This window comes from Ornithorhynchus anatinus, chromosome 16 (genome assembly GCF_004115215.2).
Source record: "Ornithorhynchus anatinus isolate Pmale09 chromosome 16, mOrnAna1.pri.v4, whole genome shotgun sequence".
Lineage (NCBI taxonomy): Eukaryota > Metazoa > Chordata > Mammalia > Monotremata > Ornithorhynchidae > Ornithorhynchus > Ornithorhynchus anatinus.
Window position 1 is genome coordinate 25,226,663 of NC_041743.1, and position 24,230 is coordinate 25,250,892.

Sequence of the window (24,230 nt, forward strand, 5' to 3'; positions counted from 1 at the left end):
TTTTTGGAGGATTTGGCCCCGACCACTCGTTAAAAGCTCTCGTCATCTCTCCGCTAATCCCTGGGTCTACAGTGACAGATCTCAGCCTTTGAATCTCTCCGTTCTTATTGTTTCCAATTTTCATATTGATTAAACGTTGACTTTAGCCATTATTCTGATTGGGAGCCCAGTTTAGGGTTGCTGGAGTTTTCGTAGAGTTTGCAATTAGATGGGGGCTAGCCTTTCTTCCCTCTCCTTTCCGCTGGGTTGCCCTGAATTTTGATTTTAATTCTTGTTCGGTGCTGGGCGGCAAGTTGGCCAGAGGTTCATGGTTGTGTCTTTCTGAGCTTAATATACCCTGGGGTCTTCTTTAATTTCAGCCGCGTATATTTATATACGTGCGTACACGTCATTTATTTATATTAATGTCCGTCTCCCCCTTGACTGTGAGCTCACTGTGGGCAAGAATGTATCTGCACGGTGTTATAGTGTACTCTCCCAAGCGCTTAGTATGGTGCTCTGCACACAGCTAAGCGCTCAAGAAATACGATTGAATGAATGAGTCGTTACCGATTCGTAGCAGCAATACGGACATTAATCCGTAGAGTTTTCCGGGTAAAAATACAAAAGCGGTTTACGACTGCCTTCTGTGCAGTAATAATAATAATAGTGATGGTCTTTCTTAAGCACTTACTATGCGCCAAGCACTGTTCCAAGCGCTGGGGTAGGTACAAGGTAGTCAGGTCGTCCCACGTGAGGCTCACAGTCTTAATCCCCATTTTACAGATGAGGTAATTTATGCCCGGAGAAGTTAAGTGGCTTGCCCAGAGTCACACAGCGAAGCGCTTACTACTACTACTAATAATGTTGGTATTTGTTAAGCGCTTCCTATGTGCAGACCACTGGTCTAAGCGCTGGGGGGGAGATACAGGACCATCAAGTTGTCCCACGTGAGGCTCACAGTCTTCATCCCCAATTTACAGATGAGGTAACTGAGGCCCAGAGAAGTGAAGTGACTCGCCCACAGTCACACAGCTGCCAAGTGGCAGAGCCGGAAGTCGAACCCGTGACCTCTGACTCCCAAGCCCGGGCTCTTTCCACTGAGCCACGCTGCTTCTACTCTGTGCCAAGCAATGTTCTGAGCGCTGGGGGAGTTACAAGGTAGGTTGTCCCACGTGAGGTTCACAGTCTTAATCCCCATTTTACAGATGAGGTCATTTATACACAGACAAGTTAAGTGACTGGCCCGAGGTCACACAGCAGACAAGTGGCAGAGCCCAGGATTAGAACCCATGGCCTCTATCTCCCAAGACCGTGCTCTTTCCACTGAGCCACGCTGCTTCTCACGCCGCTTCTGCTAAAAACTGAAGTCTCTGCCATTGTCTTTGATCAAAGTTTCGATCACTTTCCCGTATCGCTGCCGCCCGGCGGAGTTGATCCCGCCTCACCCGGGGCTCGCCGTCTAAGTAGGAGGGAGAACAGGAGTCGAATCGCCCCTTTTACAGATGATCAAGCACAGAGAGGTTATGCGACCTGCCCGAGGTCACACAGCAGGCAAGCAGCGGCGGAGCTGGGATATTCGATTTTTGGTTTATTCATTTTTTCTTATCTTTAGTAATGCTAGTTGCGCAAACGTGTTTTTGTCTTATCTCACTTACGTAGGTGAGCGTTGTCAGCCTGTCTTTCCTATTAGGTCGCAAACTCCCTGAGGGCAGGGACCGTATTTCACTTAATTGTATTTATTGAGCGCTTACTGTGTGCGGAGCACTGTACTAAGCGCCTGGGAGAGTCCAATACAACAATAAACGGACACGCTCCCTGCCCACGACGAGCTCAGTCATCTCCTACTTTTACTGTACGCTCCCAGTGCTCTGCACGCAATACACACTCGTTCCTTCATCTAATCGTATTTATTGAGCCCTGACTATGGTGCAAAGCACTGTACTACTGTGGCAAGAGCCCGGGCTTGGGAGTCAGAGGTCATGGGTTCGAGTCCCGGCTCTGCCACTTGTCAGCTGTGTGACTGTGGGCAAGTGTCTTCACTTCTCCGTGCCTCAGTTACCTCATCCGGAAAATGGGGACGAAGACCGTGAGCCTCACGCGGGCCAAACCCCAGCGCTTAGAACAGTGCCCTGCACGAAGTAAGCGCTTAACAAATACCGACATTATTATTACTGAGCGTTTGGACTCGATCGGTACCGATGATTTGCAACCAGGGCCGCTTTTGCCAATTGACCGCATTTGACCTATAAATAGTCAAAGCCGGTACCCGGTAAAATAGACGAAAGAATCCGAGAAGGCCAACATCGCAGACGGCGATGCGGCATTCGTAATTTTTCTCGCTACCGTTCATAGTGAAAATAAGGATAAATGTTTCGGGAATTTAACTTTCCTCCCCGAAGCTTCCAAGTGGGAATCCACTGCCACCAGAATGCCTGAATTAAATCAGTGATGTAAATGACAGTCATTGTTAACTGAGATTAATATGTTTCAGGCCATCGGTATGGCATTAACGTAACCGCGATTTACTGGGTAAAGACTTCAGGCTAAAGCAACTCACAGAAGAATAGCGATTTCCAACTTTACGGCTCCGGTTCCGAGCCCTGAAGTTTGCAGAGCATTCGCGTCTGGTTCCCCGCCGCGGGATGTTTCTGATTTTCTGCAGAGCATTCTATTTCTTTCACTAAGGGAAGAGTTTGGATGTGGTAACGGAGGGCTATCTGTAATCAGTTCCGATGACAGAGTTAAATACCTCCGCCAAGGCCGTAAATCAGGAACTGAACAGGTTTCTACAACCCGTCGTAAATTTCGAGCCGCGTATTGTAAATGCGTTCGTCCAGATGCGGAAAAGAATATTCGTTCGGAGAAACGGAGATTAAAGGTTGTCTACCTTGAGGATTGGTTTAAAATTGCAGATATAAACTGGCGGATTGGTAGGAATTACTTGAGGAAAAGGGATTTTTAAAGAATCCGTTGCCTAAGCTATCGTTTCATCCTTCATCTCTGCGATTTAATAATAATAATAATGATATTTGTTAAGCGCTTACTAGGTGTCAAGCGCCGTTGTCAGCTCTGGGATACAAGCTAATAATAATAATAATTACTGTAGTATGTATTAAGGGCTTACTATGTGCCGAGCGTTCACTCATTCATTCATTCAATAGTATTTATTGAGCGCTTACTATGTGCAGAGCGCTGGACTAAGCGCTTGGAATGGACAAATCGGTAACAGAGAGAGACGGTCCCTGCCCTTTGACGGGCTTCCGGTCTAATCACTGTTCGGAAGCTCTGGGATACCAGCTAATAATAATAATAATTACTGTAGTATGTTTTTAGCGCTTACTATGTGCCAAACACTGTTCTAAGCTCTGGGATACAAGCTAATAATAATAATGATTACTGTAGGATGTATTAAGCGCTTACTACGTGCTGAGCACTGTTCTAAGCGCGAGGGTAGGTACAAGGTAATCAGGCTGTCCCACGTGGGGCTCTACGGTCTTAATCCCCATTTTACGGATGAGGTAACTGAGGCACAGAGAAGCTCAGTGACCTGCCCAGAGTCACACAGCAGACGAGTGGCGGAGCCGGGATTAGAACCCGCGTCCTTCTGACTCCCAGGGCCCGTGCTCTATCTACTACTAGGCCACGCTGCTCCCCTGTAGAAATCTGAATCCCGGCTCTGCCGCTCGCCAGCCGCGTGACTGTGGGCAAGTCCCTTCACTTCTCTGGGCCTCAGTGACCTCATCTGTAAAATGGGGATGAAGACTGTGAGCCTCATGTGGGACAACCTGATTACCCTGTAACTACCCCAGCGCTTAGAACAGTGGTCGGCACCTAGTCGGAGCTTAACAAAGACCAACATTATTATTATTTGTACAGTAAGCTTTAATATTGTTTCAACTATTTTATAGGAGAAGATATTATAGAGACCAATGCTTTTAAGAAAGTCACACACTTAGAGTACTTTTGGTTTCCTGAGGATAAGTTTTTACCACTGTAGAAAAGATATCACGTTGGTTATTGAAATAATCGAGTTTGCCTGTGGAATATCTGGAATGGTTTTCTTTTAGGTGTTAAAAATATTTTGGAAGAAGAGACGACAGTACGTCTTGTTTGACCCCGAAAAATATAAGGCAAGTAGTCTTCATGTGTTTGAAACCAAATTAGTCAATGTTCTCTGTTGGGAAAGACCCCATTTTTAAAAACCGACAGATGAATCGAAGTTTGGGCATGAGCGCAATGGTTTGGGTTTCTTCAGGCCAACTGCTCACTCGGGCTTCATTATTATTGTTATTATTAACAACAGTAATAATAAAGTGTGATTTTTAATTCTGTGCTTACTTAGTAAGCCAAGCACCTTACTAAGCACCGCGGTTGATTGAATATTAGCAGATCTGGGGAATACATATTAAGCACACTGGGGCGCGGTCCCTGTCCCACACAGGGCTCACAGTCTAATAGGTAAGGAGAGCGGATATTTTATCTCCGTTTTACAGATGAGGCAACTGAGTCACAGGGAAGTTAAGTGACTTGCCCGAGGTCACACAGTAGGCAAGTGGCAGAGCCGTGATTAGAACCCAGGTCCGCCGACTCTCAGGCCCGTATTCTCTCCCCTAGGTCTCACCGCTTCTCTTTAATTTACACTCCGTTCAAGTCTCAGCACCGACTCTGAAATATGAATATCCGGGTATCAAATATCCATTCATATATCTTTTTTTTTCCACAAAATGAACACGTCATCGACCCATCACGTTTTTCAAGTCCATTCTTTCCAATATGCGGTATTGTTTCACTTTTAGAAAATGTTTAGAGAAGCAGCGGGGCTTAGTGGAAGGAGCACGGGCTTGGGAGACGGAGGCCGTGGGTTCTAATCCCGGCTCCGCCGCTTGTCAGCTGTGTGACTTTGGGCAAGCCACTTCACTTCTCGGTGCCTCCGTTACCTCATCTGTAAAATGGGGATGAAGACCGTGAGCCCCACGTGGGACAACCTGTTCACCTTGTATCTACCCCAGCGCTTAGAACAGTGCTTGCCACATAGTAATGCTTAACAGATGACATCATCGTCGTTTAGGAAGTCTCTAAAAATTAGGGTTTGGCTGATTCATTCATTCAATAGTATTTATTGAGCGCTTACTATGTGCAGAGCACTGGACTAAGCGCTTGCGATGGACAATTGGGCAACAGATAGAGACGGTCCCTGCCCGTTGACGGGCTCACGGTCTAATCGGGGGAGACGGACAAAAACAAGACAACCTAATGGCAATAGGTACAAGATGAAAAGCGATCGTTTTTTCAGGAACTTGTACGGAAATCCTGCCATTTTGTTATTTCTCAAATACTGGGAATTCTCACTAAGAATAATAATAACGTTGGTATTCGTTAAGCGCTCACTACGTGCAGAGCACTGTTCTAAGCGCTGGGGGAGATGCGGGGGAATGAGGTTGTCCCATGTGGGGCTCACACGCTTCATCCCCATTCTACAGACGAGGAGGCTGAGGGACAGAGAAGTGCCTTGCCCACATTCACACAGCTGACAAGGGGCAGAGCTGGGATTCGAACCCATGACCTCTGACTCCCGAGCCCGGGCTCTTTCCACCGAACCACGCTGCTGCTAGTCCTCTAAGTATCACGCCATCTAATAACATCCAAGAGGTGGTGAGTGAACCACCACACCCTCTCTCCTCACGGTGGTCTTTAGTAAACATGTGAATTGCGAAAGACCTTGAGGTAAGCACTGCGGAAGACTCCCCGGAAGACAGTTCAGACGATCCCTACCCTGAGCCAAAGACACACAGAGAAAAGTCATCTGAGCGCCATTCGAATTGCCGGCGTTGCGTCGCGCACTGCATCCCTAGAAGAAACCCTGGGGGCGTTGACAGATCAATCAGTGCTATTTATTTATCCATTCGATCGTATTTATTGAGCGCTTACTGTGTGCCGAGCACTGTACTAAACACGTGGAAAGTACAATTCAGCAATAGAGACAGTCCCTGCCCACGCCGGGTTTACGGTCCGTTTATTTAGCGCTTACCGGAATACGATCCAGACTCATTCCCTGCCCACCGTGGCTCAGTGGAAAGAGCCCGGGCTTCGGAGTCAGAGGTCATGAGTTCAAATGCCGGCTCCGCCGCTCGGCAGCCGTGTGACCGTGGGCGAGTCACTTCGCTTCTCTGGGCCTCAGTTACCCCGTCTGTAAAATGGGGATTGAGACCGTGAGCCCCACGTGGGACGACCCGATTCCCCTGTGTCTACCCCAGCGCTTAGAACGGTGCTCGGCACGTAGTAAGCGCTTAATAAATACCAACATTATTATTATTATTATTATTATGGTATTTTGTAAGAGCTTACTAATGTGCCAGGCGCTCTACTAAACCTCTCCTTCACAGAAGCAGCAGCCTGGCCTAGTGGATAGAGTAGACCTAGGAATCAGAAGGGCCTGGGTTCTAATCCTGTCCTCCACTCGTGCGCTGTGTGACCTTGGGCAAGTCGCTTAACTTCTCTGTGCCTCAGTTATGTCATCTATAAAATGGGGATTAAAACTCTGAGTCCCTGGTGGGACATGGACCGTGTCCACCTTAATGAGCTCGTTTCCGACCTAGCGCTTAGTACATAGTAAGCGCTTAACACATACCAAAAAAAAAAAAGAGTTATCTGGTCAAACAGTGTGCTGGTTACTTGGGCCAGTACCTAGGTCGCTCCCAACTGATCAAGCATATTTATCGAGCGCTTACTGCGAACAGGGCACTGCACTAAACTCTTGGGAGGGTACGACTGTACCACCTGGCAGCTGTGTGACTGTGGGCAAGTCGATAATAATAATAATGGTATTTGTTAAGCGCTTCCTATGTGCAGAGCCCTGTTCTAAGCGCTGGGGGAGATACAGGGTCATCACGTCGTCCCACGTGGGGCTCACGGTCTTGATCCCCAGTTTACAGATGAGGGAACTGAGACCCAGAGAAGTGAAGTGACTCGCCCACAGTCACACAGCTGACGAGTGGCGGAGCTGGGATTCGAACCCATGACCTCTGACCCCCAAGCCCAGGCTCTTTCCACTGAGCCACTTAACTTCTCTGTGCCTCAGTTACCTCATCTGTAAAATGGGGATTAAGACTGTGAGCCTCATGTGGGACCACCTGATGACTCAAGTTCTCTTTGCCTACGGTATTGTAGTAGAATTTTACGTTCACTGCCCTAATTCAAACGCGTAGGTTTATAATTTGTCCGATCAAACGCCTTTGTATCTGTGATTTTAGAGTCCGGGGAAAAAAAATGACAGAATCGTTCAACGTTTTCTAACCCGCAGTGCGAACATGGTGAAGATTGCAACGGTTGAGCTCATGTGAGCAATTTGGTTTTAATACCTGTTACCGATTTGTCCATTCCAAGCGCTTAGTCCAGTGCTCTGCCCATAGTAGGCGCTCAATAAATACTATCGAATGAAATACATATAGCCGTGCCCTGAGTAGCTGTGCATGTTAGAAGCGAAAACGCACCCCGAAGGAGCGGGGGACGAGACTGTAAAGCTTCTTGAGGGCAGGAATTGTGTCTCCCAACTGTAATACCGGACCGTCCCAAGTGCGCGGTACGGAGAAGCAGCGTGGCTCAGTGGAAAGAGCCCGGGCTTGGGAGTCAGAGGTCATGAGTTCTAATCCCGGCTCTGCCGCTTGGCAGCTGGGTGACTGCGGGCGAGTCACTTCACTTCTCTGGGCCTCAGTGACCTCATCTGGAAAATGGGGATGGAGACCGTGAGCCCCACGGGGGACAACCTGATGACCCTGTATCTACCCCAGCGCTTAGGACGGTGCTCTGCACGTAGTAAGCGCTTAACAAATGCCAACATTACGATTATCATCATTACAGTGCTCCGCACACAGTAGGCGCTCAATATACGCAGTCGAATGATTGACGGGTGGAAGGTTAGCGGGGTAAAGGTCAGTTGCTTCTGGTGTTTCATTCTTCCTCTCCTTTCCGCCATCGTGGCCCCTACGTGCCCCCTTGCTTACCTCCCCAGCGCACATATACACCCCCACGCTGTCTCGGAGAAGCGGCGTGGCTCGGTGGAAAGAGCCTGGGCTTGGGAGTCAGAGGTCATGGGTTCTAATCCCAGCTCCGCCACTTGCCAGCTGTGTGACTGTGGGCGAGTCACTTCACTTCTCTGGGCCTCAGTTCCCTCGTCTGTAAAATGGGGATGAAGACCGTGAGCCTCACGTGGGACAACCTGATTCCCCCGTATCCACCCCAGCGCTTCGAACAGTGCTCTGCGCATAGTGAGCGCTTAACAAGTACCAACGTTATTATTATGGGGAAGCAGCGTGGCTCAGTGGAAAGAGCCTGGGCTTCGGAGCCAGAGGTCAAGGGCTCGACTCCCGGCTCTGCCGCCCGTCAGCCGTGTGACTGTGGGCGAGTCACTTCACTTCTCTGGGCCTCAGTTACCTCATCTGTAAAATGGGGATTAACTGCGAGCCTCCCGTGGGACGACGTGATTACCCCGTCTCTCCCCCTGCACATAGTAAGCGCTTAACAAATACTAACATTATTATTATTATCCATTCAGTAGTATTTATTGAGCGCCCACGATGTGCAGAGCACTGTACGATTGTCATTATCATTTCCCCCTCGGCCATCTTGGATAGCTGTAGCTACTCCCATCTCTCGATGGAATTCTCCTCTTTGTAACTTCTTATGAATGAGTGGCGGCGATAGGGTGTCACTCATTGGCCGCGAGTGAGATAATGTTTTCGCACCTCTAATTTGCGAAGGTGTGTCCGTCCAGTTAATACTTGTTCATTGAGCCGAACATTCAGAAACAGCTGCAGCTGCTGCCATTATTGACGTCTATTCCTCTTCATCTGTGGATTTTTGGCATCTCATCAAAAAGCGAGCATATTGCTTAATCTCCAAGTTGTACATTCTTCGACTCTAAAGGTAATTGCTTGCCGGGTAATGTGGAGTCATAAAATGACTAAGTAAGATGTGCTTCTTATTTAACGTCGCGCGTGACGGTCTTGAAGAAATAACAGAAAACCCGGTTCGATAAGCAAAGTTAAACGCTTACAGCTTCTTGGAAGAAATACACAGGAAGAACACATCGTATCAAGGGGCACCACGTTGAATATTAAGGTGGTTTTTTTCACTCCAGGAATTTTTTACCTCAGGCTAGCGTCTCAAAGATCCAGGTTTTTCGTTCCCAGTTGAAGGAGAGCAAAAAACGGACTGAGGGCAACTAAGCTTATTTCATGTAACGCTAAAGTTCACCGGTGAAGCAGGTTTACCAATTCCTCCTCCCCATTTATTCATCGTGCACTTCCCCGGCTCTTCATCTCCAGAGAGCCTGTAAGATGTCCTTGGAGTTTGCCTTTACCAAAGAAATTCAACCGGTGGAAAGTGTCTCAGTAACGTTTATCCACTCGATTGACTGATCCCCTGGAGCCCTACACGGAAACGATTTTGAGTCCGAGTCAGAGACTGGTGTAGGAGGATTCTGGTTTGGAGGAAATTCAGATGTACCTAGAAACGTGAAAGCCAGATGATTCCACGATTTTAAGAGGTATGTTGAGAAACCCTATCACTCTAGCACTCGCTGAGTCCTGGCCCAGAAATTCAAGCTTCTCTCCGGAGAACGCTTCATTCCAAATCCACCTTTTCCTTGCAGCTTTAGCGTGTTCCCCCGAGAAGCAGTGCAGGATCTTCTAATCCTCCCTCTAGACCGTAAGCTGTGGGCAGGGAACATGTCTACCAGCCTTTACGTCGTACTCTCCCAAGCGCTTAGTGCAGTGCTCTGCGTACAGTAAGCGCTCAACAAGTACCATCGCTGGAGGGAATGATTGTTTCTCTCTGGACTGTGAGCTTCTGGTGGGTGGGCTTTGCTGTGTTATACCCCGTGGGACTGTATTGTAGTTGCCCAAGTGCTTTGTACAGTGCTCTGCGCACGATAGGTGCCACCGATTTCCTAGATTTCTTCTGCCGGTGCGATCCAGGTGTGGGGCGATGAGTCGAAAATACCATTTCCACAAAACTTTCCAGCCCAAATAGGAGGACAGGTTGACTCAGAAGCCCGCCCGTGCTCCCATCGTTGAGATTCGAGCAGAAAGGGCCTTGATTGAGGAAGGAAAAGGCCCTTTCCGAATCCTCATGGGGATATTTGGAAATCACTGATGTACTCATGCCAAACTGGAAAGGGGGAGAGAAGTTACGGCTCTGATTCTCTGATGAATATTAGTATTCCTCCGTACGTATGGACATCAGAGTCTTCATAAATCAGCCCGTCTTTAGGCAGGAAGGGAGGACGTTTGTTCCTGAAGATAAAAATGACCGGATTTGGGCCCCGAGAGAATTGTCACTCGTGCTTGCGCTGTCCAACAGAGCGAGCTTCAAGAGAAGATCTCTCCCACCATTTTGGCTTCTTAGAATGAAGTAGCAAAAATTCAGTGTCTGGCGGTTGCTAGGCAACCAGAGTCCACGGCTGCCCTTTTCCATTCAAAATCATCTGCCTTTTTATATTGTTCTGAATTATTGTTTTATGGGGCGGGGAACACAACTGGAAGTGAAATTGGGACCGAGGTAATCAAGACAGCGAAAGGTTATGTTAATCTTATTGAGAGAGCTTTGAACTTTAACGTCTGACAGAATCATCTTCCAAGAAGATTCTACAGTCCCCATGCCTCCAAGTTAAGGCACAGAAATAATTGCGCTAAAATAGAGCTGCAGTGCCCTGCAGGCCATTAAGTTAGGGCCATAAATAATCAAATTCAGAGGGAAGAATAGTAATAGAATGGCCTTTGTTTAGACCATTAGTGGGCTTCCTTTCTGCAGTATTCACGCTCACTGCTATCTTCTGCTTCACCCTCAACTTTCGGTCTGAATAACAGAGAAACTGGCAAGCTTCTTTCTCGGCAAAATTTGTTTTTCAAATCTGGCAATCACAAATGATGCTCTGATTGCCCAGCTAACGGCTAGGATCATATTTTTCAGCGTCTAGGGATTTAAGGATATGGGAACTCGGGAAACGAATATTGGACCCGATAACCTGTGACAAGGTAAGAATACCTGGAAGTGAAAGAATTTTTTCCATTTGGAAAAAATCTCTACTCTTACACATTACCCACTCAGAAATTCTGAAGGAAAAAAGCCATATTATTGGCATCAATTCTTAAATGCTCAAGAAATGAGAGTTTAAAGAAAATGTGGGCTCGATTCTCACGTATTCTGAAAGGTAAATTCGTCCCTTTAAGATTGTATGGCGTGGAGGCTGGCAAACAACTGCAAATCAGCGCTACTTCCTAATTTAAATCCTTTGGTTGTGGGAAGGTTTCCCAGTTGTAGGCTGCCATATCATTTCCATTTCCTTAAGATTTACTGTCAGACCCAGACCCCTCTTCTGAATCTGCAACGTATTTCATGCTTCATAGCGGCAGTGTAGGCTAGCGGAAAGAGCGCGGGCCTGGGAGTCAGAGGACCTGGGTTCTATTGCCGGTTCCGCCACTTGCCGACCGTTTGACTGGGGCAAATCACTTCACTTCTCTGTGCCTCAGTTTCCTCAACTGTAAAATGGGGCTGAAATCCTACTCCCTCCTACCTAGACTGTGAGCCCCATATGGGACGGGGGCTGTGTCCCTCCTGATTATCTTGTATCTACCTCGGCACTTAGTGCTTGACACAGAGGAAGCACTTTAACAGAAACCAGACCTGTGGCTAAATATTCACTTCGCATATCCTCTCACACATGGTCTTTTGTGAATACTTAATAATTCTCTGCTTTTGTGAATAATAATTCTCTGCTTTCAGATAGAAGGAGGGTGTACCCTGCTATTGGGCTGCGATGCTGCTTTGGGAAGAAGAACGGCCTAGACGAATCAGAAGGTCATGGATTCTTATCCCGGCTCCGCCACTTGTCTGCGGTGTGACCTTGGGCAGGTCACCTGACCTCTGTGTGCCTCAGTTTCCTCAACTGCAAAATGGGGATTCATAGAGCCCAATTATCCGAAGGTCAGAGACTTGGAAAGGGGCAGAGGCTTCTCTAGGATGTTGTGCTGTCACTGCACACACCACTCACTCCTGCTAAGAATGATCCCAGGAGCCAAGCTAGGGTTTGGGGTTTTTTGTTTGGGTTAGGAGGGAGGTTGTAGTCGCCTATTAATGCAAAAAGTAAACTCCGTCTTCCTAAAGTATTAAGGGACTTATGGAGAAGAAGCAGCGTGGCTCAGTGGAAAGAGCACTGGCTTGGGAGTCGGGGGTCATGGGTTCGAATCCCGGCTCTGCCACTTGTCAGCTGGGTGACTTTGAGCAAGTCATTTCACTTCTCTGGGCCTCAGTTCCCTCACCTGTAAAATGGGGATGAAGACTGTGAGCCTCACGTGGGACAACCTGATGACCCTGTATCCACCCCAGCGCTTAGAACAGTGCTCCGCACATAGTGAGCGCTTAGCAAATACCAACATTATTATACCTGTCCTCCTTAGACCGTGAAACCAGTGTAGGACGGGGATTGTATCCAGCCTGATTAACGTGTATCTACTCCGGCGCTTAGAACAGTCATTTATTCAGTCGTATTATTGAGCGCTTACTGAGTGCAGAGCGTTGTACTAAGCACTTGGGAAAGTACAAGGCGACAGTAAACAGTGACATTCCCTGCCCTCAGTGAGCTCCCGGTCTCGAGTGGAGGGGAGACAGACATCAATACAAATAAATAAAGAAAGAACAGTGCTGGACACACGGTAATCATTTAATAAATACCATAAAAAATGGGAATGCGAGCTTTCCCTGGATATGCCCCCCTTCCCCACCCGCCGAGCCCATCCTCCCTCAAGAGATTGTTAAATCACCGCAGCAGAAAGACCCCTAAACCCCAAGGTTTAGCTGACCGTAAAATGTCTCCAATTGTCCCAGACTTTTAGGGGTCTCTCAGAGCTATAATCACCAACAATCCAAGAGATGGAGGAAGCTTTTATTTGCTCTCCCCTTGAGCACTTTGGGGAGAGAGAGAACAGATTGACTGCCTTAAAGCCAACGGTCAGGAGCTTCTGCTTGATGCAGGAGGGAATGAGCAACCGTTGGATATTATTGAGGAGTGGGGAGAAATGTGAAGTGTGTTTTAGAAAAATAATCGGGGTATAGGGTAGGCGAGCACCTATCTGTTAGCGTAGACATTTTTATATATTAGCATAAGGTGCCTTTTGCTGAACAGGATGTGAAAACACTTAGAAAATTAAACACTTGTATGTACATATGTACACAAAAGAATTCATTTAAAAATCTTTCATTATTGGTTCATATTTACACAGTTATTTTAGGTGTGCTTCTTACTGTGTTCTTTATTTTTCTTATGATTTTAAAAATATTTTTGGAATGCATGAATAATGCATTATACATTGTTTCTCTTTGAAGAGTACGTCACTTATCACTCTTTTCTTAACGTTATATTTTCCTGGAACCCATGAAGAGAGCAAACTTGGACTATAACAGAAATTTGAAATTCTTTTATTATATCACATAATGATAAATGCCACCAAACTACTTTAGACAATTTAAAACAAATAAATCAGGAGGTGTAATTGAGGAATCTCGCAGGAGGCTGCAGGAAAAAAAAAAAAAAAACACCTCGTTTTACTGATTGTAGTGATTTTTTACTTTAGTGTAGAATTTGTGCGATTTGGTTTCAACAGTCTTCTTAAAATTTTTAAACAGGATTACTCCTTCTAAACCACTTCTACGCCCCTTCGCACTCTCTTCATTTAGGGGTTTTCTTCCTCAATCGTATTTATAAGTGTATCCACTTTCTGGAGAATTGATGCAAGACACTTTGATCCTGAGATTTTAACTATGGGAGGTCCTTGAGATCCTCATCGGAAGACACCGTGGAATAAGCTGCGATAAATTGATCAAAATCCGCATTAGCCATTTCTAAATTAGGTGGTCTTCCCAGTTCGATAGCTTCTTTGTTTATTTGCTTAGGGGTTTCTTCAACATCTTGAAAGTCTGAAGCCAACTGGGGCTGACCTTCCTCTGAGAACCATTCCTTGTTCTTTACTTAATCTCACCTCAAAAGGGAGCTAGAAAAAAGGGATTTACTTACCTGTAAGGCTCCGTCAGAACCGTCAGGGGCTGGGCAAGGTTAAGACACCAAACAATACGGGTTATTTCCTTGGTGGACCGTGTCTGATCCAATTATCCTGGTGCTTAGCACAGTGATTGGCACCTAGAAAGCATTATTATTGTTATCAGTTGTTCTGTGACCCTGTAGAGAGGGGAAGTGAAACAAAAAGGAAGTTGCGTCCAAATATGCCACATCTCTGCCTCACATTGATTCTGCCAATGTGGACTTTTTTATGACATATACATAACACACACACCCATGAACACACAACACTCACACACACGTGCATGTAGCTCGCTTTCATTTTCAAAGACGACGTTATTGACCGTGAAGTCCCATCCGTGGGTGCGAATCTATCGGAAAAGATGATGGGGGATTGACACACTACCCCATACTGTCTACAAGTAAGGATGGATCCTTTTTGCCCTGATGCATTCATTCCTTCAGTCGTATTTATTGAGCGCTTACTGCGTGCAAAGTGCTGTACTAAGTGCTTTGGAGACTACAATATGACGACACATTCACTGCCCACAACACGCTCACGGTCAAGAGCGATGCATTTGCCCTGCATCGTTCCCATCTGTTTCTGACTTGCGCTTCCTTAAATCCCCATCTCCCTGGAAATATTGCTCTCAGAGCGGAAACCTTGTCCCGATTTCTACTCACCCTGCCCCTGTTTCTGTTTTCTCTTTTGCAGTGGTACCTCAACAGTTCAAAACTATGCTTCACTCTTGAGACTGTCATTCACCATGTCTTTCAAATGATTTTTCTGCCCTCTGTGATTATTATTATCATCACTTTCATTATCATTATTATTATTCTTGTATTTGTTGAGTGCTTACTATGTGTGCAGCGCAGTCCCTTTCCCACATGGGGCTCACAGTCTAAGTAAGAGGGAGCAGGATTCAATCCCCATTTTAGAGTGAGGAAACTGAGGCACAGAGAAGTTCAGTGACTTGCCCAAAGTCACCCAGCAGCCTTTGGGATAAGAACCCAGGTCCTCTGACTCCCAGGCCTGTGTTTTTCCACAAGGCCACGCTGCAATTCATTAGGACTGCAGTTCTAAGTGTGGACTCTAACTCTGTTGTATTGTGCTCTCCCAAGCGCTTAGTACAGTGCCCTTCACATAGTAAGCACTCAGTAAATACCACTGATGAATTGATTGCGCCACAAGGAGCCTGCAACTCTGCTGTTTTAGCCACAGCCCCCTTCTTACTGATCTTTTTGTCTTTAAGGCCATGCTGCTCCCTGGAGTTTCCAGTCTCATGGAGAGGGATGCAAAGTGTAAACCTGCCACAGGAACAAGTACAAGAGCAGCGATTCAACTGAGAAAACCAAAACTGTGCTGGCAGGCAAGTGGCAAGAGCTGGCATTAGAACCCAGGTCCTCCGACTTCCAGGCCTGTGCGCTTTCCACCAAGCCACACTGCTTTAGGTCACACTGCTTTAAAGGTGGGGGTGGATTTCCAAGAAGGAGAAAAAGTACTTGCAATGGAAAGGAGATAGGAGAGGCAAGAGTGAGTTATTTCACTGGGAAGAGTGAAGAAAGCAAGCTAGGAGGCAGTGAAGAAAGAGTGTAGGCGACTGTTCAGGAGCCCGTGGTGGAGAACTGAGAATATAATAGAAGTTTCTTTTTGGCAAGACACAAGTCCATACGGACCAGATAAAGCTCTTAACAGCTAAGGAATGACACATCAGGGAGGAAAAGACTGGGGTATTTCATGGTCTCAGTCATCTTTACCTCAAGGTCTTTTGATGAGTGCAATGATCTCTCTGTCTGATTTTTCCCAAGAAAATCAGGAGACGCGCATAGTTGGTTCTAAAAATTCGCATAGCATCTTTAAAGGAAAGTTTCAACAAATACAGCAGTGTGCATTTAGATTATCAGTAGCTTAAAAGATTGTAAAAGAAAAGTTTCATATCAGCCCCCCCCCGCCCTAAAAATGCCCCACTAAACTTAAGAACTTTTTAGAACTCAAGTTTCCATAACAACTTGAAACAGGTCTGTGGTGATCACTCTGTACTTGAGCCTATTGAGCCTGTTATAACCCTCTCCTTCAGCTCCCCCTGAGCTAACATGGTAAATACTATTGGTTACTGAAAATTCAGATCTTTAAAACAGTGAAACGACTTTTAGCTCAAGTAAAAGAAACCTCTTACATCTAAGTGTTTTCCTTCTAAAAAAAAAAAAAAGCATGATTCGTAGGACATTAAAATAACAAAAGGGCTTTGAGAAAGGATTATGGATTCTGATGTTTTGCCACTAGAATGGATTTATTTTCTCTCCTCCCGATGTTGTAATCTTGAATTCTGAGGTAATGTTTTAGCCTTTCTTTTCACCTAAATGAAGATTTCGGTGATAGCACTTCATTCCTTCCGTAGGACCGCCCTTCATTTTTTCAGACGTTAAGACCTGCCTCAGCTATTTCTTCGGGACAGCATCCAAATTGGAAGTACTGCTCTTATCTAGAGCACAGGAAAGTTGTTATGAGGAACCCCATGTTCAAACCCCTGCGTGATTTTGAGGTCGTACGGATCCGACGGTGGCTATCTAAAGTCGCCCTTTCGAGCAACAACAGAACATTTGGAAAGGGTACGTTAAAACTGTATCGCTTTTAACCTTGCAAGTGATTTTTTTTTTTCCCGACTCTGGCCGGGATTCCGAAAGGGCCTGCATCTACAGTGCTCACACAACTGCTAATCGCATCCACCGCTTTTCGCTCCAACATCAGGCCCAATATAGCCGGCAATCTCTCAGAATAATGTAAATCTAATTCGGGCTAAACCTTAAAAAAAAAAAATCAGATATGTTCCCCTCCTATTTTCAGCAACTCAAGAAATTCCTCGACTATGTTTTGAAAAAGAAAATAACTGTATGTAAATAATGAGCTGTTGTTTACCTACATCGGAACAAAAAATTCTCCTCACCCCCTTCAGCTCCCAGCTATGTGGGGGGAGATTTTGCCCCGGTGACTTCATACTTATTAGCTTGATTGCCAACTCGGGCTTATTATTCAAAACCCCAACCCGCCGCCCTGCCTTTGAATGTATAGAAAAAATGGTGTTTATATTCCAGATTTTTTTTCCTTTCTTCTTAAGCCTCAAGTAAATGATGAGGTATTTTCTGCTTCAACAGAGCCAGCAGGGAAGAAACGCTTGTAATTATCTTAAACAGGCAGGCGATGGAGATCGTTTCTCGAGCTGCATGGTGAAGAATGCGCGGCAAGACTAGGGAGGTGTCACCACATTTTTCTCTCCATTCTCTATGATTCCGTCTTCAGTGTCGCCATCCGTTGTGAGAATGCAGGCGAGTTCTCTTTCTCTGCGAGGGAGTGTCGCCGGCCATTTCCATAATTGGTTTCTCTGTTTACCAGTTTGGGAAGCTAAGGACATTGATGGCATCGTATTGATCCTCTTTCTCAGGTAGAGTAAAAGACTTGAACTTTCAGCTGCCCAGCAGATATTTGGCGGGGAATGTGTCTGTTTATCATTATACCGTACTCTCCCAAGCGTCTAGTACAGCGCTCCGCACACATTTAAGCACTCAATAAATGCATATCGTGTCTCTCCCCGTGACTTATGCTCACTCCTCCATGACTACACTCCAGTTCTCATGCTTCTCCCCCTCAAGCCAACCTGTATCTCATTGTCACCTCTCTCAACATCGACCCCTCGCTGGCTTCCTCTTTCCTTCCCTCTTGCCTGGAACTCCCCTCTCCCATCCTGACACCTACTCTTCCCCTCTTCGAGTCCCTTCTCAAATGACCCTCTCCCTTCCTGACGGCTACTCTTCCCCCCTTCAAGACCCTTCTCAGATGAGGTCTCCTCCAGAAGGTCTTTCTCGATTCGTCTCTCATCCCCCGCCCTTTAGCCCGGGCTTCGGAGTCAGAGGTCATGAGTTCGACTGCCGGCTCTGCCACCTGTCAGCTGTGTGACTGTGGGCAAGTCACTTCACTTCTCGCTCGGTGCCTCACTTACCTCATCTGGAAAATGGGGATTAACTGTGAGCCTCACGTGGGACAACCTGATTACCCTGTATCGACCCCAGCGCTTAGAACAGTGCTCTGCACATAGTAAGCGCTTAACAAATGGCAACATTATTATTATTGGCTGCCTACTGGCACTTCAGCAATTATATGTAATAATAGAGGTAATAGCAGGACTGGGTGCATACTGTGTGCTGAGCACTGTACTAAGCATTGGGAAAGAATACACAAGTGGAAGTTAGGCAAGGTCTCTGGCCCTCAAGGGCCTCAAGGTCTTAAAAGATAAAGAGGGGACTGGTGACCGATGCATAAGATGAGAGGAAACGAAACACCGAGTCAGTAGCAAGACAGGGACAAGTACACAGAAATGTAAAAACAGGCACTAGTGGGTTACTGTGTCCGAGGAGCAGAATTTGGGGCTCCTCCGCGTACAGAGTCCACGGTCCGACCACAGCCACAGAGAGCGCTCCAGCAGCAGCCATCGTCGGTCTTCCCGAGATTTCGTGGGGACGGCGCCAGGCTGAGGTTGCCTTTCTCTGTCCCGGCGGGATGGTGCGGGACAGGCTGGGATGGAGGTAGCCGGTAACTCTGAGGAGAGCCTGCCTCCCTAACTAGATCCTAAGTTCCTCAAAGGCAGGACTCCTGTCTACCAACAGTACCGCATCCTCCCAAGCAGAGTGTTCCGCATAGAGTAGACACTTAATGAATACCACTGATTGGTTGACCGATTGAGAATAGCCATGCCAAATGATCATTTGCGACTGCTTCTCCCAATCATAATGGCGGCCTCCGGGTTCAGTCGTGCCTCTGTGACTTAATTTTCCCCCTCGGGAGAGTTGTAGATTTATTTCTTCTAATGTTTTAAATACCAAGTGTATCTACTTCTCCTATTACTTATAATTAACATGAGAATGGCGAATCACAGAGAGTATCCATCCCCCCAGTGAGTTGTTTTTGAAGAGTGACAAATGAATCCCCTGGGGCATGACTGAAGTGGGCTGTTTTGTTTCTCCAGCTCCCGCAATTTGATGGGCGAAATTTCCAATTTTAGAAAAATCGGATGCGAAATTCTAACACCCTCTTTTAGCTTTACTTTCTCTCGATTACCGAAAAGACCGAACTTACTGACATTTTCCTAAAGTAGGTATTGATTTTGCTGAAATGGTTCAGGGCTTTAAGAGAGCAGGATTGAACACTTAATCCTAAAATCCTAAAACGCTGGTAACCTTTGCGACGTGTCATTAGGCACAAACATTTGGAGTGGAAGAATAGGACTAGATAAGGTTAATTTAAATAGTTTTGCTTGATTTCACTGCAAGTCAAAGGCTCAGTTTCTCCTTCGGGAAGATCATCAAATCAATTAAAATTGAATCTGGAATCTCGCTCTGGGGTGAAATGATTATCTGTGCATTCAAAACTACCGTCTGCTCTAGAAGCCTTAGTCAGTTCTGTTGTTTGTGTGTTTTTTTAACGGCATTTGTTAAGTGCTCACTATATGCCAGGCACTGTACTAAGCGCTGGGGTAGATACAAGCTCATCAGGTTGGAAACAGTCCCTGTCCCACATGGAGCTCACAGTCTTAATCCCCATTTTACAGCTGCTAATTCTGTTGTATTCTACTCTTTCGGGCACTTAGAATAGTGCTCTGCATATAGTAATTGAATTCATTCATTCATTCAATAGTATTTATTGAGCGCTTACTATATGCAGAGCACTGTACTAAGCGCTTGGAATGTACAAATCGGCAACAGATAGAGACGGTCCCTGCCCTTTGACGGGCTTACGGTCTAATCGGGGGAGACGGACGGACAGGAACAATAGCAGTATGATCGATTGATGAGGTAACCGAGGCCCAGAGAAGTTGGGTGACCTGCCTAAGGTCACACGGCGGACAAATGGCCGGGTGGGGATTAGAACTCAGGTCCTCTGACTCCAAGGCCCGTGTTCTTTCATTCATTCGATAGTATTCATCGAGCGCTTACTGTGTGCAGAGCGCTGTACTGAGCACTTGGAACGTACAATTCGGCGACAGATAGAGGCGATCCCTGCCCGTTGACGGGCTTACAGTCTTCCAGGCCAGGCTGCTTTTAGAAATGGTCATATTAGGGAATAAATTCTAGGTGATGCAAAGTATTTTCTTTTCTGGGAACTTTCCTGGCTCATAATGCACGAGGCCAGAGTCCTGAGATGAACTGGAGAAGGAGATAAAAACACAGTAATGAACCAGTAAACGTCAGGTGGTCAACAAGGAAGGCAACAGAGAAGAACAAATAGGGTAGGCTTTTCGGAGAACAATAGGAGAACAATTTGGACAACAATATTCGAAGAACAAATAGGCTTCTCATTCATTCAGTAGTATTTACCGAGCGCTTACTAGATGCAGAGCACTGTGCTAAGCGCCTGGAATGGACAGATTGGTAACAGATAGGGACAGTCCCGGCCCATTGACGGGCTAGGTTAGGAGAAGCTACGTTGGGGAGGAGCGGGTTAAAAAGTACGGAACGTGTCCACTTCATTCAGTCGTACTGATCGAGTACAAACTGCGTGCAAAGCGCTGTACTAAGCGCTTGGGAGAGTACCGTATAACAACAAACGGACACATTCCTGCCCACAACGAGCTCACAGTCTAGATTCTCCCAACTCTGTTATCTTGTACTCTCCCAAGCGTTTACCACAGTGCTCTACACACAGTGGGTGCTCAATAAATACAATTGATTGATCGATCGTCAATCCCTTCAACTGTCCAGTTCAAATCTCCAAAAGACCAGCGTTGCTGGAATTCTATTACCCTCTTTCCCAGGTTAGAGCTGGTATTTGTTAAGCGCTTACTGTGCGCCGGGCACTGTGCTGAGCGCTGGGGTGGATGCAAGGACATCTTTTCTTTTGTAGAAGAATAGCACTAGGTAGCGAAATCCTTTTAGTGAAAAGGATGGGGATAACGAGTTTACACACGTGAGCGACTCTCACTCTGCAGCCTTTGATTTTCATTGCTGCCGGTATCGTGGTGATCGTTTCCTCGAGATGATTTGAATTTCCCTAGATACTGACAGATTCTGGCTCGTCGTCAATGACGGTGTTCATCGTCTCTCCACTCGGTGGGAAGCATCGTGGCCTAGCGGATAAAGCATGGGCCTGGGAGTCAGAGGAGCTGGGTTCTAATCGCGGCCCTTCTGTTCGTCCGCCGTGCGAACTTGGGCAAGTCCCTTCACTTCTCTGTGCCTCAGTTTCCTCAACCGCCAAAAGGGAATTAAGTACCTGTCTCCCCTCCTGCTTGACAGTGAGCCCCATGTAGGACAAGGACTGTATCCGGCTCGATTTACTTGCACGTGCCCCAGCGCTTAGAAGAGTGCTCGACCCATAGCAAGTGCTTAACGAACAGTAAAAATGAAACCAAAATTAAGAAGGTGAATTTGCTAAACGGGTTATCCCAGAGCCGAGGTGACCTTAGATTAGACCGTGAGCCCGTCACCGGGCAGGGATTGTCTCTATCGGTTGCCGAATTGTACGTGCCAAGCGCTTAGTACGGTGCTCTGCACATAGTAAGCGCTCACCAGATACTATCGAGTGAATGAATCAGGCCCGCAGACCTCAGGCTAAGCTGTTCGATACAACTGGGGGCAGGCGCACGTCGGAAGGGCAGAAGCCATGCTCACGGGTGGAGTTATAGTGATAGTATTAATATTAGGCGCATCTAATATTATCTAATATTATACGCATCAAATAGAAAGTCCAAGCTTTAAAGCGGTCAGTCACCTCGCCCCCGCCTACCTCGCCTCGCTACTCTCCTACTTCAACCAGCCTGCACACTCTGCTCCTCCGATGCCAACCTTAACGTTGGTGTTTTACTGTCGGTACTCGCTAAGCGCTTACTATGTGCGGAGCACCGTTCTAAGCGCCGGGGGAGATACAGGGTCATCAGGTCGTCCCACGCGAGGCTCACAGTTAATCCCCATTTTACAGATGAGGGAACTGAGGCACAGAGAAGTGAAGCGACTCGCCCACAGTCACACAGCCGACAAGCGGCCGAGTCGGGATTGTGGCAGAACCTTCTCAGGGTATCTTGATCTTGTCTATCTCGCTTCTTCCCTCTCTCCCACACCCCGCCTCTGGCCTGCAATGCCCCCCCCTCCTTATATCCAACAGACAATTCATTCGGTAGTATTTATTGAGCGCTTACTACGTGCAGAGCACTGTACCAAGCCCTTGGAATGGACAAATCGGTAACAGAGACAGCCCCTGCCCTTTGACGGGCTCACGGTCTAATCGGGGGAGACGGACGGACGAGAACGGTGGCGATAAATAGAATCGAGGGGAAGAACATCGCACTGAAACAGTAGCAGATAAATAGAATCAGGGTGATGTACATCTCATTAAACAAAATAAACAGGGTGATGAAGGTAGATACAGTCGAGCGGACGAGTACGGTGCCGAGGGGGAGGGGGAGGAGGAGAGGGAAAAGGGGGGAGAAGAGGGTTTAGCTGCGGAGAGGTGAAGGGGGGGTAGAGGGAGCAGAGGGAAAAAAGGGGGGAGCTCAGTCCGGGAAGGCCTCTTGGAGGAGGTGAGCTGTAAGTAGGGCTTGGAAGAGGGGAGGAGCACGGCAAAGCCTTACTGAAGTCGCATCTCCTCCCGACTAAGCCCTCTTTTCCTTTTCTTCAACTCCTTTCGGCGTCACCCCGATTTTCTCCCGTTTTATTCGTCCCTCCTCCCAGTGCCACGGCACTTACGCGCGCATCTGTACCGTATTTACTTGTATTAATATCTGCCTGCCCCTCTAAACCGTAAGCTCCTGGTGGGCGAGGAATGCGTCTGTTATACTGTGCTCGTCCAAGTGCTTAGTACAGCGCTCTGCATACAGTAGGCGCTCAGTAAATACGATCGACCGACTGGCTGATAAGCGCCGACTGTGTGCAGAGCGCTGTATTAAGCGCTGCAGTCTTCTGCCGTTTCCTGCTTCCTCTTCCCTGAGACAACCGACGCTTTAGGATTTCCTGTGGCCCGGGCTTGGGAGTCAGAGGTCAGGGGTTCGAATCCCGACGCTGCCCCCCGTCAGCTGTGTGACTGGGGGCAAGTCACTTCACTTTTCTGGGCCGCAGTTTCCTCATCTGTAAAATGGGGATGAAGACCGTGAGCCTCACGGGGGACAACCTGATTCCCCTGTGTCTACCCCAGCGCTTAGAACAGAGCTCGGCACGCAGCAAGCGCTTAACAACAACCAACGTTATCACCGGAAAGGAATGTGGGGAGATGGGGCAGTGACCTGACCCCGCGCTCTTCCGGACACCCGGCGCCATTTCACTCTTTGATAATTTAAATCTCACGAGTGGCCGGACCATCCCATTTGTCTACTGCTGCAGGTGAAATGGCGATCACGTCGATCGGTCGTATTTATTGAACGCTTAGCGGGTGCACAGCCCTGTACTAAGCTCTTGGGAGAGTACAGTACGACAGAGTTGGTGGTGGATACACTCCTGGCCCCCAACGAGCTTACGTCCTCACACTTCTGGTTCTCCAGCGGTTGCCCGTCTACCTCCGCAGCAAACGAAAGCTCCTCCCCGTTGGCTTTCAATCACTCCATCACCTCTCCCTCGTTACCTCACTACTCTCCTCCTACAACCCAGCCGGCACACTTTATTCCTCTAATGCTAATAGAGAAGCAGCGCGGCTCCCTGGAAAGAGCCCGGGCTTGGGAGTCAGAGGTCGTGGGTTCTGATCCCGCATCCGCCGCCTGCCGGCCGTGTGACCTTGGGCCAGTCACTTCACTTCTCTGTGCCTCAGTTACCTCACCTGGAAAATGGGGATTAAAAGTGTGAGCCCCACGTGGGACAACCTGATCACCTTGAATCCCCCAGCACTTAGAACAGTGCTTTGCACATGGGAAGCGCTTAACAGATACCGCCATTTATTTTATTTTTTATTTAACCTTCTCGCCGTACTCGATCTCGTCCATCTCGCCCCCGACCACCTCCTGCCTCTGGTCTGGAACACCCTCCCTCCTCAAATCCAACAGAAAATGACTCTCCCCCCGCTTCGAGGTTTTAGTCGAAGTCCAAGAGGCCTTCCCTGACTAATCACGCCCCCGTTCTTCTTCCCCCATTCCCTTCTGCGTCGCCCTGACTCGCTCCCTTTATTCATCGCCCCCCCCCCCCGGTCCCGCAGCGCTTATGTACATATCTG

The 24,230-nt window shown here is 47.4% G+C and overlaps 1 long non-coding RNA gene across 3 annotated transcripts; it reads left to right on the forward strand.

The window, feature by feature from the left end:
* Nucleotides 1-10,110: 10,110 nt before the first annotated feature.
* On the forward strand, nucleotides 10,111-15,418 carry LOC120638894. Of its 3 annotated transcripts, XR_005660924.1 has the most exons (4): nucleotides 10,111-10,539; nucleotides 10,951-11,015; nucleotides 11,764-11,964; nucleotides 15,307-15,418. It is a non-coding gene; the product is annotated as an uncharacterized LOC120638894 (long non-coding RNA). The 3 variants fall into 3 exon arrangements; XR_005660925.1 differs by lacking the exon at nucleotides 11,764-11,964; XR_005660923.1 differs by lacking the exon at nucleotides 10,111-10,539 and having other exon boundaries at nucleotides 10,547-11,015.
* Nucleotides 15,419-24,230: the final 8,812 nt, after the last annotated feature.